The sequence below is a fragment of the Salarias fasciatus genome (assembly GCF_902148845.1).
Source record: "Salarias fasciatus chromosome 23 unlocalized genomic scaffold, fSalaFa1.1 super_scaffold_20, whole genome shotgun sequence".
NCBI lineage: Eukaryota > Metazoa > Chordata > Actinopteri > Blenniiformes > Blenniidae > Salarias > Salarias fasciatus.
The window spans coordinates 308,353-329,498 of record NW_021941230.1 but is presented as its reverse complement, the minus strand read 5'-3'; the positions used below and the strand labels follow the sequence as shown (position 1 = coordinate 329,498).

Sequence of the window (21,146 nt, the reverse complement as noted above, 5' to 3'; positions counted from 1 at the left end):
TTTGGGTGGATGTGAAGGTTTTCCAGTGATCACGTTAACTGGGAAATATCAGAGAATTTCACGATGCTTATCACAAAGGACACGACATGTTTCAAAGTTTTGAGAGCAGTAACTTAAAATTTCAAGTTAGGAGCAGATTTGGTTATCTTCAGGTCACAAATAGTAACACTTTTGATTGTCTGCTTTATATGTTAAGATAAAACCTGAGTTTCTTGTTTAGATCATAATTTTTAGGTTCAACTCTGGAGAGCTTTAAAAAGGTCATATAACCATCTAAAGTGCTACAGACACCTGGACATATCTGTTTGTAGTAAAATGTAATATCTAACAGACTGTTTGAAAATTGTATGATTGAGAAATGCTAATGAGTTAAATGTTAATGAGTCTATTTTTTCCCTTTCTGCAGCTCCGGTTCACAGAATGAACCTTCGATCACTTCCCCGTCATAATCTTTGAGTTTATATACCGGCGGAGTACGCACAATGCATTCTGACACCGTAAATACTTCATCCGTGAAACTCTGTTCGTATTTTTTTATCGAAGACCCCTCGCAACTTGGATATTCTGACAACATCGCCGACCTTAAATCCTGTCTTTATTTTTTTTTTTCTCTTGTCTCGTGGTGTAGGCGTACCGTACAGATTGTGAAACACTTGAAGGCCCTTTGTCACATCAACCGGGTGCATTTTTATACTGCTGTGGTGAGTGTTGTTATAGCTTTTTACTAAGTCTGGTAGGACTTCCACGTACCGTCTAGTGTTCTTAGCAGTGAAATTCTAGTCTTTAGCGTTCGGTTAAATCTTTCAACCACGCAGGCTTTTAGATCACTGGCTGTGGCATAATGTATGATGTTGTGTTTCCTCATCAGAATCTTGAAACTTTTGTTGAAAAATTCTCTTCCTGCATCAGTCTGTAGTTTTTCAGGCGTCTGGCTCTCACGAAAGACGGATTCAAAGGCAGACACCACCTCAGCTGCAGTCTTCTTTCTCAAAGCTCGCACGTACGCTAATTTCGAAAACACATCGATGACCGTGAGTAAATAACTATACCCGTCATTTTCATCCGCTAATGCTCGCATATCGCAAAGGTCTGCCTGAAACTGTTTGAGAGGTCTTGTAACAAAAACTCTGTTCCTTGGAAAATGTACCCCAGCCGGTTTATGCAGAGTATAGGTGTCTTGAGATGATAAAAAAGTCTTTCACATCTTCCACCCTAACTTTCTTTCTTTCTACCCCGCCGAAACTACCAGGATGTCTCGGCTTGTAATATAACCTCTTCATAACACGTTTCTCCGCCATCTCTAAGTACAATATAAATTCACCCCCCTCTAACCGTCTGTCTGGCTCCTACTCATCCCTTCAGATGTGTCAACACCTAACCCGTCGTAAAAACTTCAAAAGACCTCAGACGGAAGGAAGTTTGGGGGGGGGGGGGGACAAATGCGCAGTGGACATACGCTGGACAAATGGTGGACAAATGGCGAGGGGAGGGGTTTATTGGGGGGCCATAAATCTTTCGGCTTGACATATAATATCATCCATACTTTTTTTCTTTAAACTATAAACAGTTTCAAGCCCAAGTCCCTTCCATTTGTAAAGGGGGCTGAAACAACTGATCAAATTAATCCAAAGTATTCATTGTGTATTTATTAATATATGTGTTTGCACGTTTCCTGTCCAAATATTGATAGTCTTCAGTGCTCTTATAATTCCTCATAGCTGAGCCATCCACGCCAAGAGACAACACAAAAAAAAAATATCGCCGTACATGACCTGTGGCCACTTGTTCATGTCATCCCCCCACTCTGTACTAAGTGGCGGATGAGTCAGACTCCATCCATTTGTGTTTTTTAAAGAGGTTTTCGTTTCTTCCCACAACACTTTCTCAGTTGTAAACACCGCTATTACAATGTCACCGGAAGTGCTCCTCAAAACCGGAAGTCTCGCCCCTTGGAAAATGGGCAGAGCTGAATAAGGTGAATACTGAAGGTTGTGAGTTCGAACCTCACACGGGGCAGGAGTTTTTACAGCACAACCTGAAAGATTACTTTGCTGTTAAATCCATAATCCAGTAATGCATGTCAAGTTTGTCTGTAAAGGTACCCCATAAAACATAACACTTTTCAGTCACTCACCAAGTCATTAACGCAGCAGGGCGACTCATCTTCCTTATCTCAAAAGGGTTTGGTTGACTGTTTAATCCATGCTAATACTATGGCAGTGAAACCCCGAGAGAGCAGATCAGAGAATGAGTGGGTTTCTTCCCACCATCCAAAAACAGGCAGAACAATCTTCAGGTGAGAGTTAAAATAACACTAATCTAATCATTTTTTCATCAATCACATAATGACAGCAGCAATGATCTTTCTGCAGCGAGCCACAAACACATATCAGCTGCTAACCCTAACCCTAACCCTAACACCCAAATTCCGTGAATGAAATTGGAAAAAACAAAAAAGACCCAGACTTCCTGATTTAGAACACTGTGAACAAACAAAGTACTGTTGTGGATCCACCTGGGATTAAAATCTATTGAGAAGACCTCTGGTCCAACAGCTGAAGTCTGAGCCCCTCCCCCACACTGTCACCTTTACTCCTCCGGTCACACAGGTTGGACTCACCATGGAGCAAGGCACCTCTCCTCGTTAGTATAGTGGTGAGTATCCCCGCCTGTTACGCGGGAGACCGGGGTTCAATTCCCCGACGGGGAGTGCCTCCTCTTTTGACAGATCAAGGTTGGTCTTCTTCCAGTCCATCATGACTGTTGGAGCTCGGCCCTGCGGACTTCCTGGAGTGTGGCGGTCTTCAGAGCAGGACAGTGTGACCAGAAGACAACATGAGATACAGTGATGGACAGGAAGCAGTGCAAAGCAGATCCCTTAAGAAAAGGTGACATTCGTCATCAGGGAATTGAACCCTGGTCTGCTGTGTGACAGGCTGGGATGCAAACACTAGCATGAGACCATGGCCCAGAGACCATGGCCCAGAGACCATGGCCCAGAGACCATGGCCCAGAGACCATGGCCCAGAGACCATGGCCCAGAGACCATGGCCCAGAGACCATGGCCCAGAGACCATGGCCCAGCAATCTGTCCTCCCCACCAACAAAGTCTTGGTCTTTTGGTCTCACCTGATGAACACACATGCTAGCTGCTTACTTGCTCTGAGAACTTCTGGCCTGTGTGAGGCTCGACCTCCTGACCTTCACATTATGACACTGATGCTCTGGCTTCTGCAAACAACAGAGCTGAGCTGCTCATCCTGGACATGACTGCCTGGTCATTGAACACCTGGATCTCTCAGTGACATGAACAGTAGGAAATTTTCTGCTGCCAAGCTGGAGGCTCTGCAAGTAGTGATGGGTGACTGGAACCGAGAAGTTGTAACAGGCTACCAGAACCCGGAAGTACTGACAGGGTTCTGGAACCAGGAAGTACTGACGGGGTTCTGGAACCAGGAAGTACAGATGAACTGCAAAAACTAGAAAGTAGTGACAGACTACCACTACAGGATACAGGAACCAGGAGGAAGTGACGGGTTCAAGTATATCCAACCTATACTTGCCGCCATGTTTTGGAGGGCCTGCAACTGCAGCTGGACCCTAGTAGATGGGTTACAGGAACTAGGAAGGTTTTTAAAAAGGGCAAACTTGGGTCACTGTGGTGAAATAATCTGAGGTCAGGTTTTGTGACTGCAAAAACTGGAGAGACAATCTTTGGACATTGGTGTCCAGTGCGGGGAGGCTATGTTCTGTCTGTTAATCACCCTGCTGATAGGTGCCTATCTGCCCGTGACCTTATAGAGCGTAGTGACAGTATTGCTTTTGAAAAAAACAGATGAATTGTTACAACCCTAACCTGAAAACCCAGATATTCTGAATGAAACAGAAAAAAAACACCCAGACTCCCTGATTCAGAACAGTGTGAACAAAGGACTGCAGTGGATCCACCTGGGATTAAAATCTACTCAGAACCAGATCCAGAAGGAACCCTCTTTCCTGAATGACAGTCACTCCACTCTGGACGTTCCTCTCTCACTACAAGCAGCTGATCACCATCTGATGGTTTGCAGCAGATCTCCACTCTGCTGTTCATCCCGGCTTGATGACTGCTGGAGGAAGTCGGCTGTGATCCGTGAAAAGGAAAGACACTCCCCGTCGGGGAATTGAACCCCGGTCTCCCGCGTGACAGGCGGGGATACTCACCACTATACTAACGAGGAGAGGTGCCTTGCTTCACGGTGAGTCCAACCTCTGTGACCGGAGGAGTAAAGGTCACAGTGTGGGGGAGGGGCTCACAGAGTTCAGCAGTGGGAGCAGATGTCTTCTCAGGGAGGAATTTTGCCCACATGTCAGCATTGGTGGTTCAGTGGTAGAATTCTCGCCTGCCACGCGGGAGGCCCGGGTTCGATTCCCGGCCAATGCAGCAAGGCTTTTGATCTGCCGGACTCTGGGGCCCAAGGGCCGTCCAGTCTCTGTGTGCAGCCAGGGGCTGGAGGGGGTAAGGATTGGGTGAGGAGTTCAGTCACCAGGGAGGAGCTCGGAGTAGAGTCTCTACTCCTCCACTTCAAGAGGAGCCAGCTGAGGAGGCTCGACGCCTCCCTGGGGAGGTGTTCCCAACATGTCCCACCGGGAGGAGACCCCGGAGATTCAGAGCCTGGAGATCCAGGATTGGGCAAATCTCGGTCCCTCCTCGTTTGGGGACCAGGAAATACCGGGAATAAAAGCCGCTCTGACATTGTCCGGGAGGCACCACGCATCTCTCTTTTCCAATAGCGAGTGAATTTCCTCCTGGAGAACACGAGCTGACTCTCCGCGCGCCGGAAAATGCACTAAACCAGACAAACGAGGGGGGACGGCTGCAAACTGAAGCCTGTAACCCCACAATACCGTTCTCTGAACCCAGGCTGAGCTGGGGAGCGCAACACCGTCTGTCACTGGAGACTGCAATAATGGGGTTATGGCGCCATCTAGTGATAAGGTGCGGCGGCGACCGGCGTGTGCCACTGCACATATGCTGGGTGTTAAGGGGCAGGACGGGCTTTCGGCCATGTGGGAATCTTGAACTGAGGGAAAGAAGGCCGTGCCGTAGCCTGCGTGGCACTGTGCCGTGGGGCTGGGGCAGGTGGACGCTCAGCTTTGTGAGGGAGGCAGAGCTGGAGAGCTCCATCCTGCCTCTTCTTCGCCTTGCAGCGCTGCACAGCCTGTCTTCACTTCCCGGTTCCAGTCGCCCATCGCCACTTCCTTCTGAATGTAGCCCTTTGCTACCTCCTAGGTACTAGACCAACCAGAGCCTCCAGCTTGGCAGCAGACACTCTTCCACTGTTCATGTCACTGAGAGATCCAGGCATTCAATGACAAGGCAAAACAAAAACTCCTGCCCCGTGTGAGGCTCGAACTCACGACCTTCACATTATGAGACTGACGTGCTGCCTACTGCGCCAACGAGGCCCGAAAAACATGAAAATGGAACAAAAAAACAAAAAAAAACAAAAACTGGTACATGTCTTGTACAACATTTTGTTCATTCTGAATCTTCATCTTACATTTGTGTTCATCAGGTGAGACCAAAAGACCTCGGCATTGTTGGTGGAGACCACAGATTGTCAGGCCATGGCCACTGCTTCCTGTCCTGTCCAGGATTCAAATCTACCCAGAAACAGATAAAGATCCAGAATGAACCCTCTTCAATACATGACAACAACTCCACTGGATGTGTTCCTCCCTCACTACAAACAGCTGATCATGAACAGCAGCTCCAGACTCTGCTGTTGATCCTGGAGATGGCTGCCTTGTCACTGAACACCTGGATCTCTCAGTGACAGCTTTAGGTCACACTGTCCTGCTCTGAAGACCACCACACTCCCAGAAGTCTGCAGCTCTGACATTCATGATGGACTGGAGGAGGCCCAACTTTGATCAATGAAAAATAAAGACACTCCCCGTCGGGGAATTGAACCCCGGTCTCCCGCGTGACAGGCGGGGATACTCACCACTATACTAACGAGGAGAGGTGCCTTGCTTCACGGTGAGTCCAACCTCTGTGACCGGAGGAGTAAAGGTCACAGTGTGGGGGAGGGGCTCACAGAGTTCAGCAGTTGGACCAGATGTCTTCTGTGTGAGCATTGGTGGTTCAGTGGTAGAATTCTCGCCTGCCACGCGGGAGGCCCGGGTTCGATTCCCGGCCAATGCAGCAAGGCTTTTAATCTGACTCAGCTGGAACAGTTCATGTCACTGAGAGATCCAGATGTTCAATGACAAGGCAGTCATTGAAGCCAAGCCACGATGAACAGCAGAGTCTGCAGCTGCTGTTCATGATCAGCTGTTTGTAGTGAGAGAGGAACATACAGAGTGGAGTTACTGAGACAAGAGGGTTCATTCTGGATCTTTATCTGTTTCTGAGTCGATTTTGATCCCAGGTGGATCCACCACAGTACTGCCATTGTTACATAGATTAAACAATCAGCCAAACTCTTTTGAAACCAAAGAAAGTCACTCGCCCTGCTGCCTTAATGACTCGGTGAGTGACTGGAAGTTTTAGGTTAGATGGAGTTAGGTGAACCGACAAACTGGACATGCATGACTGGATTATCTATGTTCAGTTTTAACAGCTGAGCAATCTTTCAAGTTATGCTGTAAAAACTCCTGCCCCGTGTGAGGCTCGAACTCACGACCTTCAGATTATGAGACTGACGCGCTGCCTACTGCGCCAAAGCTGGGGAACAATAGTCTGTCTCGGGGGGGGAAGAAGGGAAAAGAAGGGGAAGAAGAGGGGGAAGAAGGGGGAGAAGGAAAAAGGAGAAGAAGAAGGAAAAAAAGGAGAATAAAGGAGAATTGACAGCTTCTTTCACTTTTGCTTGCCTTTTTACTGCCTTTATGATCTACTTAGATCCAATTTCTTCCTGAAATTTCAAATATATGGGGAAAATCTGTCAGAGACTGTGTGTTTGATGGGGAAGATGTGGCTCCAAAAGTCGCTGGTTCGAGCCCCGCTGACGACCCAAATATGTGAACTACTTCTAAGTGGATACTGTTCAGCTTTGACATAAAACTAAGTTTGCCATGAAAATATTATTCACCTTTTGCAAATGTATTGCTGTCTGGTCAGACCTGCATTAAAAGAGCTTTTATAACTCTGATCTTAACAAAGCTATATAAGAAGACTGGCTTTCTTTAAAAAGCTTTTCTAGTTGTAATGATACCCTTTTATTTAATAAGGTAAATTTGATCAGTTACTATTTTAAATATATGATCTTGACATGTCATTTTATCTTGACAATACAAAAAGGTCTGTTTTCCCTTTTTAAACAGATATTTATGTGAATAACAAACCAAAAGCACTGCTGCACAAAGAAAGGCCAGATTTATTGAAAAATACAAACATATCATTTGTATATGACACAAAGAGATATATGAGCTAACTATGTACAGCAAAGTATTTCAACACAATTACATACAACACCATTAAGAAAATGAAAAAAAAAAAATCACTGAACACATCCAGGACTGTCCGAGCTCTCTTGTGGACACCGGCACCTGTGAGCTGCTTTCTGCATACAGGCCAGTGCAGAATCACTTCCCACAGTGATCCGGTCCACAGGAGGAGCCTGTGGGTGAAAAAAACCACTCTGGAGCAGGAAACTGGTGAGAAATAAGAGCAGGGTCTGGTGGTGTGGACCACAACTACAGGTCTAACTGCAGTCGCTGGTTTTTCCAGATGGAGGCTGAAATCCATCTCTGGTCCTGAGCAGGTCTATTTTTTTCATCTCTGCTGGGAGCCAGCGAGGCTCAGAACCTGGAGCAGGCTGTGCTTCTGCTGCTGGAGCGTGAAGAGGGAAGAGGGTCGGATGTGGAGAGCTCAGAGGGAGCAGTGGAGGTGGAGCAGTCGGAGGAGGAGCAGATGGACACAGAGGTGGTTGTAGAGGACAGGGGGGTTTGAGGAGCTGAGGATGAGGCTGATGAGGTCCTGGACTGCAGACAGGTGACGGTGCTCTGCTGGTCGTGGTTCTGAATGTGACAGAGGACACAGAGGAGCTGCAGGCCTGATGAGAGAGGAAGAGAGAACAGCTCAAAACATCACGAATGACAATGGATTGTGAGACTGTCAGTGACTATGAAGCATTTCAATAATCCCACTGAAATGAGGCCGACACCACCGTGCTGCTGCTACATGACCTTGAAGACATGTTTTCTAGCCACACTCAGGTTTGGTGTCAATGCAGCATCGTCAACATGTTTTCTCTAAATATTTTTGACATGACCAACACCTGTAACATCATTCATATTCACCGATGCCAAAGTCAAAGAGGGCCTGGGAGCAGTCTGTCCAGATGCTGCTGCTGACGGACCTGGATGATCTGGAGCGCTGGGGGAAGTGACCGGGACGCTGCTGGAAGGCTGCAAGAGCACAGGGAAGGAAAATTAATAAAACACCTGCATGCATTCATTTCATGAGATACTAACAACACCCTCTGTGCAGGGAAACCACAGCTACATGTTTGCATCTGGCCAAACAAAGATGACCGTCCCTCAGCTGCATAGGGCAATTCTCAATCTACAATACAATCTGAATATATCTTATAATGCCTCACACTTTTTTAAATTAAGTTTATTCTTAAGTGCACACTGAATGCTGATTATTCTGTCCAACTTTACCTTCAGATAAAGATCAGGCCACTTCTTCTGGTGGTGCTGGTCTGTTTCCTGCCTCAGAGCCAAACGCTGGAAGCAGCAAACCTTTGCAGGGTGGAAACCCACCCCTCATCCCCCATGGCTCTGTGCTTCTTCTGTTTGGAAGAAGGAATAGATGCACACGTCACACCAAGAAGTCCAGCCAGAGTTACGCCTGAGAAATAGCTCTTACTGATATGTGTTATATTACTGTCATTATTATTCATTATTATTTGGAGGTATATAAGTTTAAAAAGCACAAATTCTAACATATTGTATGTATATTCTTTAATGCATAGTTAACCTCAGTGTTTTTTCTCATTTCTTTTTTTGTGTGTGTGTGTGTGGGGGGGGGGGGGGGGGGACTTTACTGAGGTGACACTGCAAATTAATAAAAGCTTTTCAGTTAAATTTCTCAGCTGATATTTTTGCCAATATGACAGCACAGTGAAGCCGCAGTAAAAAAGGACTTCAGTCCTTGCAGTTCCAGTCAAGTCAGGCTAAACATGTGTCTCTGGAGCTCAGAGAAGCTCTCAGGAAATGTCAAATATATATAAATTCATTGAAGTTAATTGGCACATTGCAAAATTAAATAATACTCCTGTGGCTACGGTAACAATTAAAACAAAAGCAGCACTTTAAATAGCTAAAACAGCTTAAAAAAACTATAGGTATTCTGAAGTGAAAAAAAAAAGCATCTAAATAACACAATCAAAACAACAAGCACGGATAACACGAATGAATGAATGAAATAACTCCAGAGTCACCACGATGCCACGGCCGTTTCTTTCTTGTGATCATAGCGGTGTCACATGTGTAGCTTATTGAAAAAGACTAAAAGAAAGTTAATATCAACTTACCTTGATGTGCAAAGCCACGGTGTTTGTCCACGGAGTTTGAGGAGGAGGAAGCCACCGGCAGCGGGTCCATCGTGACTTGATACGAGTCCTGTCATTGGTTGTTTAGCGAGCTAGTAGTAAGCCGGACATCGATTGGTCGAGAGAAGCCACGTGCTCAGATCTGGATTGGGTGGGTGATTCTGGGCAATTCTGGGCAGAAGAGACGTCGGTTGGCTGAAAAATTCTGGGGCTGGAGATACGCGATTGGTTGCTGTGAGAAATTCTGGACAATCTTGCTCCGGATTGGGTCGGGGATTCTTGGCAATTCTGGGCTGGAGAGAAGGAGATTGGCTGAAAAAGCTGGAGATGCGGAGACGCGATTCGACGAGGAAAAGCAGCCGGACGGCTCCCAGGTAGCGCCAACTAGGCCTGAGAAGCAGGAAGATGGAGTGCAAAAAAAAAAAAAAAAAACACTGGTGCAAGTCTTGTGTAAAACATCTTTGTCTCAGTGAGAGACATGAACAGCCACATATTTTTGTTTTTTTTTCTTGTGCGTAATAAACATCCATCATGAACAGGAAATACATTCCTGGTTCCCCAATCAGGGGCTCAGATTTGCTGAACAAAAAGACATGGAATATATTTTCAGTCACTACCTGCTAACTTGCTGCTCTGTCCAGAACCTGTCCCCGAGAGACCTGTGCTGGACTCCTTGATGGACAGTTCAGTGTTTGTTCTTGTCTCACACACACACACACACACACACACACACACACGCTCAGTCTTGTATTTCTATCCTTGTGGGGACCGTCCATTGACTCCCATTCATGTCCAGCCCCTAACCCTAACCCTTACCCTAACCCTAACCCACACCACAACAAAGCCTAACCCTAAAGAAATGTTTTTGCACTTTTACTTTTTTCAGTAACAACAACATGGTCAAGAAAACACTGTTTCTCCTACTTAGGACCGGAAAAAGGTCCCACAAGGCACGTCGTTCCACGTTTTGCTATCCTTGTGGGGACATTTGGCCCCGACAAGGATAGAAATACGAGAACACACACACACACACACACACACACACACACACACACACACACACACACACACACACACACACACACACACACACACACACCAGTATCTCCCTGCATGACAGGCCCACTGAGCCAGGAGGTTCAATGAAACAGCGAACACTGCCATCTGCTGGACAGATAACACCACACCATGATGAGAGCTGGACTGTACCATTGACTTTTGTGAACAGAAACAATAAACGTTGGACTTTACTGTAGTATGTGAAAGTGTAAGTTTATGGACAGCAACACAGACACCGCGGGGTGGCGGAAAGTACATTTGATGAACTATGGAAAGACGTCGAAGAACTTGTAGAGAGTTGCAAGATTTGCACAGAACCTCAAAACAAGAGACGGCCTTGGGCTAATTCCACATTTGTAGACTCTTTAGTCATGAGTACTGTTGGGCAAAGGCACCGTGAGTTTGAAAATAATGAGGAGAATTTTTTTATCAGGTACTTGATAGTCTCACAGCAGATGTAGAGAGGCGTTATTCCCAAAAAAACTGTGAGATTATGGATGAGTGCAGTCTCTTAACCCTAACAGCCCATCATTTCTGAAGGAGGGACCCTTGCTAGCTTTTGGAAAAACATTTGAGTCAGATTTAGGAGACCTTAAGCATGAGGTTCATCAGACAAGGCGGCTTCTTTCAAGAAAGGAGACAAGTGGAGCGAAACCATCGATTCTGCTGGATTTTGTCAAACAATTTGCTTTGTCCCACAAAAACTGCAGAATTATGCTTTTGTGAATGTTTTGTGAGTGTTGCATCACACTGAATGTGCGTAGGACATATCTGCATGTCCTCCTGAAACTTGCTCTCATAAGATTTCTGAAGCTAAGAAGGCCAGGGCCATCGTCTGAGTCTTCCACCGTATGTGGACGCCTCAGATGATGGGAGCAGCAACATGTGAGAAGATGCTGGGGAGATGGAACAATAAACTGATGTAATTAATGAACAATGGGATAGTTTTCTGGCAGATTTATATTAGAGACACAAAGCTAGAATGTAAAGAGACAATCCTGATTCTATAAAAATGTGCTGCATCAGTGCCTGTGCTGCACCCGGGATCATGGGCTGGCCTTCATATAGAACAGGGGTGTCCAAACTTTCTTCACTGAGGGCCACATACTTAAAAATATAGGAGGGGCCAGGCCACTACTAGAAATGAGGTATATAGCCTTCACTTTAGTGTATTAGAGTGAGAAAAATCAATGAAAAGTGGACAAATATGTTACATTGTTAAAAATAATTAAAGACAAACTGCCTTCATCAGAGATTTCCATAAATGGATCAATATTGATTGATTCAGAAAAAGCTTTAGTAGCTCATTCTCCTCAGGAGATTTACAGCACATGAAAAAACATTAGAGGGGAAAATGGGACAGGTAAATTTCAATCTTATTTAAGTTATTAGGCTTAACAGCACACCTATTAACATTGGCTTGAAACAGTCAACATTAACAGACTGAACTCGGCTTAATAAAAGGAGTGCAAATAATTTCAGGAAATTATTCTGGAAATATCAGCTGCACTGGGTGTGTAAACGCCACTCGTGCCAAAAACCCAGACAAATGTCACTTGATCAAGGAGCAGGTCTGCATCAGATCTGCAGCAGATCAGCTGACTTTGCATTTGTAGTTTGGACACCCTTGTTCTAACCCATCTTCAGTCTGCTTCCTGGACAAGTCTGCAGCGTGTCAGACTCATACTGGACCCTAAACGTTCCTCTCAGGCCACACGGTTGGTTTGGAGTCGCCACAAGTAGCACACAAAAATATATGCATTAAAAAACAAAACAAAAAAAGTTTCACAAAAAAAAAAAAAAAACTGTCCGTCTTGCTTTGGCTTTTGCCTGCCATACACTTTCAGTGCTCTGGTTCCAGCACACAATAAAACACATTTAATTGTTAAAAAATGTCATTCCAGTCTTACCTTTACTTGTAAATGAACTGGTGAAAAAAGCAGGCAGGAAAAGCAGACAGGGGCTCTCACTGGACATCCACACCGCCAGGCCTTTCTGGAGTTTTTCTGATCCCTGCTCTGAAGCAAACCTCTCAGCTCTGGCGTCCGTCTGCCTTTAGCTATTATTTCCTCCTTCCAGCAGAAAGCCAAAGTTGAGAATTGTTTTAGCTTCTGAATATAATCCTCCATTCCCAATGTATGACAAGGCCAGAAGAAAAAAGCTGATGACTCAGCACTTGACACTGTTAATGGCCTATTCCACTGCCTGGCATCATTAGCGCCCCCTAACGTGAGGCCGGAGAATTGCCAGCCTCCCTGATGCTTCTACACCACTGATTGTATGGCACAAGAAACGCATTATAGAAATAAAGTTGCTGATAAAAACATGTTTCATGATATAAATCAGCTAAACTATAAAAATGTAGTTAATACAGGCTACATATTTGAACATTTAATAGCGACATAAAGAGAGAGCACCGCCCTCTCTTGTCTCACTGTCAGTCTCAACAATGTATATGGTCTCGGTCTTGGTCTCAGTCTTGGGTCTCTCGGTCTCGGAAGGTCTCGGCCTGGCTGAGCAGTCTTGAAGGGACTTGTAAGTCTCTGGCTGGTGGTAAATTTCTAAGCTGGGGCTTCATCATCCTTCAGTTTCAGTGCATTTATGTTGCAGCTCTTCCAGACAGGGACGACCTGCAGGATCGTCTTTTGAAACAAAATTTGGTTTGTAGGCCAACCTGCCAACATTTAACCAAAAAACTTTGTCACCAGGGGCTCCTCTCATCAGCCGTATCTCTGCTGCTGCTGCTCTCCAGTAATTATGGTGTGTATGTGTGTGTGTACATATATATATATATATATATTGAAGGCAAAGGAGCTATTGGATTACTTTAGAAAAAAAGTGTTTAAATATAGATTCCCTCTTCATGGAACTTTAGTAACCTTTAGTAAGCTTAATTATTGATAATAAAACTGAATATGCAATTAATGGAATAAATGAACACTTGACAGAATAAATTAACATAACATGAATCTAAGTTATTCAAACCTTGCTGTGACATTTCAAAATGTGTGAATGTATCAACTTTTCTCAAATGTTGCATCGTCCCATCAAACGGGGAATCAGAAACATTTTAAAGATCATAAAGAAATAAATGTCACATCATGGGGTTCATCTCTTCAGTTTCTGATGTTGAAACCTTTGAAATCATCTCTATGGTTTAAACTTTCAAAGGTATAAAACTCCAAAAAGTCAGATAACAAATAATAATACAAACATGTTCTCGTTGAGATTTTTATTGATGCTTTTTAGTGAAGAAGATGATTTTAAAAGGAGAAGATGATTTTAAAAGGAGAAGATGATATTGAAGGAAGAAGATGATTTTAGAAGGAGAAGATGATTTCAGATGAAGCAGTGACTCATGGTGAAGGTGATCTGCAGATGTTTAGTCCCAGAGGACGTCTCCATCCGTCCCTGAAAACACATCAGACTTCAGTCAACATGAGGATTTTAGAAGACAACAGGAAAGATGAGCTGTTTTAACGTCTGACTTCACCTTTAATGGTCATGAGGACGCCATCACTACCGACGGATGTTCTGTAGAACATCAGACAGCATCTACCCCCCCAGAGGTGGTAGAGGAGCTACAGAAGATACCAGAAAACATCAGGAAACAATCACAGTAGCAGAAAACATCAGGACACAATCACATGACCAGCTGTTCTATTCTTAAAACAAGGCGTATTTCCAATTAACTGGTTTCCCTGTTGACTGGTGACTCTTTAGTTGTTTCTAATAACAGATGTTGAAAACCTGACAGAAGGTCATCGTCCAAAATGGCAGACTAGGTGAAGATCTCCAAAAAATCCAAAGCTTCCCTCCAAACTACCAGGCCTTCAAATATGATGTTTTCTTCAAAGACATTTTTTAAAAAGTGGGGTGAAGAAGGGAAAAGGAGACAGAGACAACAAAAATGCTGGCGAACAACATCCAGCTGATAAAAACACAGTGAGTGACACATTAACGCTGAAGCAGGATGGTGGACTGAAGGAAACGCAGCAAGCCACTGATGTGAGTTTGGATAAAATTTTGGAGGAGATCCGGGACTTTAGGAAGGACACAAAACAACAACTAAATGATATAAAGGGTGAGCTCGCCAGTTTTAATAATAAAATAGAGGCAGAGAAAACATAGAAGATCGTGTTGAAAATGTGGAGCAGGTACTTGCTAAAATTATTATAGCTATAAATCAACCAGACAAACTGCTGGACCTCAAAGGAAGATCCTGAAGAGAGAACTTAAGTCCATACAATCCACGTAGAACTTTAAGGGTCCTAAAAAAGGCACAAACACCACTGAGCTGGAAAGAGGCAATAATCTCTGTTACTCTAAAGGAAGACAAAGACAAAACAGATTTTGAGTCCCACAGACCTCTATCAGTTCTTCATGTGGACTACAGATTATTTACCTCCTTTATGGCACGAACAATAGAATTATTCCTACCAAAACTGATACACAGAGATCAGACAGGTTTTATCTAATGTCGCCAAACAAGGCAATGTACGATGGACAGTACACAGTATCCGCTAGGAAAGTCCGACGTCACTCCACAAGGATACGCCCACTTCCGGGGCCAAACGCGTCTGCGCTCCGTTGGCACAACGTGTAAAACAATTAAAAACAATCGATGTAAATCTCTTTACAATTGCATCTTTTTTTCTGGGGACACAGATTTTGGGCCGAACAATTCAGACAATAGATTTCAGGATTGGGTAGCTGAAGGCATAACTGCCTTATGCCTTATGCTTATGAATGACGGGACACTGTTCAGCGTTGACATGCTAAAAAAAGAAATTCTTATTAGAAAACCAAGACTTCCATAGATACCTTCAGATTCAACATTGTTTTGATAAAAAAGTGAAAAATATCACACACAAAAGCATATGATTCAAGAACAGGGAAACAAAAATTCAGGCGTGTATGAAGGGCTACTAAATCTAAAAACATTTTAGATTAAAACAAAATGGGAGGTTAGAGACGGACGTGTGATGTGGTAAGTGAAGCACTTCCAGTCAGACGGCAGATTCAAGCAAAGCACGCCCAAAGATTCACTCATTCATTCATTTATTCAGTTAATTGTATTGTTTTTGGCTAACTGGGCTCTAAAAGTTTTGGAAAGTAGAGGAATTAGTGTGTTTTAGATACACCCTGGAGCAGAGTGAGGAGGATTCAGCCAGCCTGAAGGAACACATCGATCACTGCTTCGGCCGGGTCGACATGGGAAAGCCAAACCAAACATCCTTCTCCTCTGCTTCCTCATCGAAAGTCGATATTAATAAAAAGACCGTCATATCTTTGTACTCTCTTCCTTCTCTTCACTTTTGTTTGTTGTTGTTTGCTTGTCTGTTCACTTGCTTGTTGCTTTCACTTTCTGTCTCTTTGCCTGTCCTTCTGTCCCCCTGTCAGGTCAGCAATATCAGGTATCGGTACTCAAAATAAATAAAATGAAGTAGGAGAGTATGTTAACAAGAGGAGCTATATATTTTAAGCTCCTCTTTGAAGAGCAAATCTGTCGTTCACATAACAGCAACCAGACCTCCATTCTGCTGCTTCCTGCTGGACAGGACAAGTTTAAGAAATGGAAGAAGGAAGCGGGATAATTATATCTGATGAAGAAAGGACAAACACATGGATGCATCAATGGAAATGTACCTCTCACAAAACTGAGACAGTCTTGTTGGAAAACTCTAACAGGATATTTTATCAAACCCTCTCAGAAATCCCATGATGGTGGAAACTCCTCTGATTGCTGGAGAAACTGTGGGAATGTCAATAATGCACATCATGACCATGTTTTCTGGGACTGTCCTGTCATTCAGCACTTCTGGACAGAGCTGCATCGTCCCTTACAAGGTATTTTCAGATGTCATGTTCTTTTGGAGACTAAGACTATTTTTTAGATTTCTGCCTGAAAAATTGGTGAAAAGCGGCAGATGTTTGTTGAATATGCTGCTGGTGGCCCTTAAAAAGGCTGTGATGAGGAAATGGACCAACTCTAAATATATGGATGGAAATAACAATGGGCATTCATAACCAAGGTGAGGAAGGGTCATACATCTCATCCTATTATATCACAGCTTCAGGGGGTGTGCAGGAAAATTTCAAAGATGTCAGACATTCACTCACCATTTTCTGCCAGTCCAAGTCCTGGAGGTACTCCTGTAAGAAAATAATCTATCAAGGGTTTGTCAAAAACTTGAAATAACTCAGGCTTTCGTTTTGATTTTTCAGATTTGAAGAGAGGAGACTCTATCGATGACTCATCAATTAAAATGTCCTGGAGCAACAGAGAAAAACGTTTTCACTTGATTCAGCACATTCAGCGTCTCTCGTTGCTTCTAATAACAGATGTTAAAAACCTGATAGAAAACCACAGCTGTCTTGAGGAACGCCGTTTCCCTTCATTCACAATGAAGTTCCACAGTGTTCTACAAGTGTCTCTACTAACGGCAACAATGGATGCCAAAAGGAGTCCGTCCCCATTTAACAGCAGGACCACTTTGTCCATAACAGTTACTTTGGAATTATCGCTGTGGCTCGTCGAAATGCTGTTGAGCAACCGGTTTGAGGCAGAATGTGACCCAGAAGGAGAGACTCAGAATTATATCGGGACAACGGTTGTTTTGTCGACTCACCATTTCCTGCCAGTCCTGGTCCTATTGGAGGACCTCCTGTAAGAAAATAATCTATCAAGGGTTTGTCAAAAACTTGAAATAACTGAAAATGTTCAGGCTGTTGTTTTCATTTTGCAGATTTGAACAGAGAAGACACTATCGATGACTCATCCATCAAAATGTCTTGGAGCGACAGAGAAAAAAAATGATTTGGGTCACTGTTTTGGGACAAAACTGTTGAAAAAAGTTGCGTTCGATATTTCAACAATCATCCACAGACACGAAATATTAACCCCTAAAAGTGGCAACAAAAGCTAAAACAGCAAAATTAATTCTAAATCATGAAACACCATGACTGTATGTTCAGCATAAATACGTGAATAACTTTAAACGCTGAGGGATGGTTTATGGATAAACATATTTTGTGGCTCCAGAAGAATTTTATTTGCTGAAAACGACAAAAAAAAGTCTTCAGTGTAGATTACTGTTCTGCCGATCGCTTAAAGCTCAGTTTGGAGGGACGCTGTTTTCTTTCCCCCATGCTAGCTACATCACTGTCAACATTCCTCCTGCTCATGTGGAAATTGATGTTTTTTTCACCAGGAATGCAAAAACGACGCATTTTCACCTGAAATGGAATCTTAAAGGAAATTAAGAAACCTGCTCATTAATATAAAAGGAAACACTTTCTATATTTAAGCACAAATGCTTATTTAAATCACCTAACCAGGTTGTGACAAACAGGTAAATCAGCTGTGGAGTCAAGAGATGCAGTGAAAACACTCACGGTTGAAGAGGTCACGTTGAGCCCGTACAGCTTCAGTTTGAGTTTCTGAAAACACAAGAATGAAACAAATGAAATGAATGACTGGAAATGGATCACATCAGTATATCTATTAAAACTGGATGACAGATGAAGAAATATGAAATAACTGAGGAAGAGATTGTGTTTAGTTTGTTCACACTTGATGTGGTTTGAAGCAGGATTGACATAAATTCTTAACCCTAGAAGAACCAATGTGATGTTGGACTCACCCTCCGTGGCGGTGGATGGAGCAGTTCCTGGAAAATAGTCAAAGTTAAAGTTTCTCACAACAAATCAAATAAAAATAAATGCATCCATCCATCCATCTGTCCATCATCAGTGAAATGTTATGCTGGGCCACCGTAGTTGAGATGATGATGTCTTGAAGCTGTGCTGTATGTACGCTGCTTATGTTCTGAACTCATAAACGGTAAGTTGATGCTGAGTCAAGTGGAGCAAGCCCACAGCTGTGAGTAAAACCTCATGACGTGGAGTCCAGAAGTGGCTGACAGGACGCCTACAGACTGAGAGATGCCAAAGTTCGGACCACGGAGCCTTTTGACTTCCCCTGCCCTGCTGAATGGCCACTGTGGTGCCGTGGAGTCCATCTGCTTCAGGACTGAGTCCAAGCTGGATAAATAAGGCGGGGAGGTGCAGGTGAACACGGTTCTCTATGTCTTGGGGAGAGATGCAGAGGCTGTCTACGAGTCCTTTGTGTACGACGAGGGAGAGTCAGACGACGACGTTCATCCAGAGCTGATCTGCACCACGGTAATGGAGACATTTACCAACCATTCAGTGCCAAAAAGAAACGTCATACATGAAAGAGCAGAACATAAGAGAGCACTGAAGGCAGGGGAGTCGGATGAAGCCTTTGTCAGAGGATTGTATGAGCTGGCACAGTGCTGTGAGTTTGGAGGAACAAAAGAGGAACAGATCCCAGACAGAACTGTCATTGGAATAGCAGACAACGACGTGTTGCAGAAGTCGCAGCTCGACCCAGACCTCTCTATTGACAGAGCCATTCCAATACCGAGACAGAGTGAACAAATAAAGCTGCAGAACGAGGCTCTATGTGCAGATCATGCAGTGGACACTTTGAGACATGGACAGTTCTGTGGCAACAGGAGTGATAATGATGGAACATGGCAGAAACAGCAGGTGCAGCAGCAGTTAAAACCCAGTGCTGCATGTACACTCTGCTCCAGACAGCATGGGAGAACACAGCCCTGCCCTGCCAAGAACAAGAGGTGCACAAAGCTCAACAAAACAGGACATTCTGAGGTGGCAGGTGAAAGAAAACTTCTGGAAGAAGTGAGAATGACTTCTAATGAAACAGCTGATGGAGAGGGTGGGTTTTTCCTGAGAAAACACTCTGAAAACATTCGGTCAGCATTCTGAAGATGAGTGGCTGGTGGAGGCTCCCAGAGAATGGCTGCTCCATCAAGTTTAAAACTGACACAGGGGCTGCCAGTGTGTCTCAGACAGCGTCCAGCCGACTGCCACAGAGCCCAAGATTGATCAGAACCCAGAAGACACAGCTTGTCACCAGTCCAGAGGGAGAAGTACCATGTTTGGGAAAATGTATGGCCACCACACACTTCAAAGGACTAACATATCAGTCTGTGGTCACTGTCATAAAGAGGCTATATGCTCACAACCTGCAGGGGGCAGCGCTGCCAGAGAGAAAGGGGCTGCTCAAGCAGATTAATGGCATAAACACGGGTTATCTGAATTCTTTATTTTAATACTTTACAACTGTATTTGATTATTACCAAATGATTAATTTTCATTATTAATTACTACTATACATAGACTTTTCTAGTTTATATCTATTATTTTATCTTTTATTGAAACTATTTTGTGAAAGGTTGGTTTCTGACATCTTGTTAATAAACTACTAAAAATCTGTATAAATCTGAGCCAAACATTCTAAAAACATTCATGTTTTCAGAATGTAAATTCCACAAATTATGGAGTTGTTTTTTTTACACAGCTAAAATAAAACTTCCAGACCCAGGATGAGTTAGAGAGTCTCACCTGACACCAGCACAGCTCCAGCAACCAGCAGCAGAAGGAAAGTCTTCAGAACGAACATCTTGACGGTGTGACGGTGTACGGAGGACTCAGGCTTTTATCCAGGGCCCAGAGTGTTTGATAGACTTCTTACCAAAGCTGCACTGCAACAACTGGTTTTCTTCTTGAAGATTAGGAACAAACCACCAGAACAATTAGTGGATCAAAGGATTTGAGAGATGTTCTTTTCTACCTGACCTCCAATGATGGTTAAAAAACACATCGTATGACTGAATACCAACATCAAAGCCTTGAAATGCATCTGGTACGAAACTTTTCTGAAAATACAATGATGCTCTTTTTTTTATTGAAAAGGGATAAAACATTATTTTACTGCACATTTTTTCAAAATTATCAATCTTATTTCTAGAACACAGAGGTGTTGCCACATTACAGTACTGATGCCTTGCTCAGAGACCCACAGTGGAAACTGAACCGGTGAACTCTTGATCAAATGTCCCCTTCTCTGGCCTCCAGGCCACCACTGCCCTAAACAATGGCTGCCCCGTGCAAGATGCTGTGTTCTTCCACTGGGAGCAGTTTGAGATTCAGGGATTTGCTTCAGGACCTGCCACCTTAAAGTGGTGGGGGAGTTTGAGTTCCCGCGTGATCCCAGGAGCTATGTTGTCCGGGGCTTCATTATCCTGGCAGGGACTGAGCACAGAAGAGAAGCCAGAGGACAAGACGCCGTCACACAGCAGAGACAGACAGACGGACAGTCCCTGATGAAGCCACAGCTCCAGCTGACTGCAGTCACACAGCCAGGAGGAAAAACTCAGACAATGGTCCAGAGATGCATTCACTGTTTTTCCACTGATTATCCATGATACGTATACACACACACACACACACACACACACACACACACACACACACACACACACAGTAAACATAGCACTGTCAATGGTTATGAAGTATCAACCAATACACAGATTTAGTACATTTATCTGTGATCTAGAGATGGACAGATGAAGCCTCATGAACCACTGTCTTTATTTATTTCAAGTCCTACCTCACAGGCAGATCTTTCAGAGTGTCATGGCGAGGGGA

General features: G+C 44.0%; 5 non-coding genes across 5 annotated transcripts; 3 read left to right on the top strand and 2 right to left on the bottom strand.

The window, feature by feature from the left end:
- The first annotated feature begins 2,638 nt into the window (after window positions 1-2,638).
- trnan-guu (transfer RNA asparagine (anticodon GUU)) lies at window positions 2,639-2,710 on the top strand. The gene has a single exon. It is a non-coding gene; the product is annotated as a tRNA-Asn (tRNA).
- A 1,438-nt stretch (window positions 2,711-4,148) lies between these two features.
- Window positions 4,149-4,220, bottom strand: trnad-guc (transfer RNA aspartic acid (anticodon GUC)). The gene has a single exon. It is a non-coding gene; the product is annotated as a tRNA-Asp (tRNA).
- A 132-nt stretch (window positions 4,221-4,352) lies between these two features.
- trnag-gcc (transfer RNA glycine (anticodon GCC)) lies at window positions 4,353-4,423 on the top strand. Its single transcript has one exon. It is a non-coding gene; the product is annotated as a tRNA-Gly (tRNA).
- Window positions 4,424-5,935: 1,512 nt separating this feature from the next.
- Window positions 5,936-6,007, bottom strand: trnad-guc (transfer RNA aspartic acid (anticodon GUC)). Its single transcript has one exon. It is a non-coding gene; the product is annotated as a tRNA-Asp (tRNA).
- Window positions 6,008-6,119: 112 nt separating this feature from the next.
- Window positions 6,120-6,190, top strand: trnag-gcc (transfer RNA glycine (anticodon GCC)). Its single transcript has one exon. It is a non-coding gene; the product is annotated as a tRNA-Gly (tRNA).
- Window positions 6,191-21,146: the final 14,956 nt, after the last annotated feature.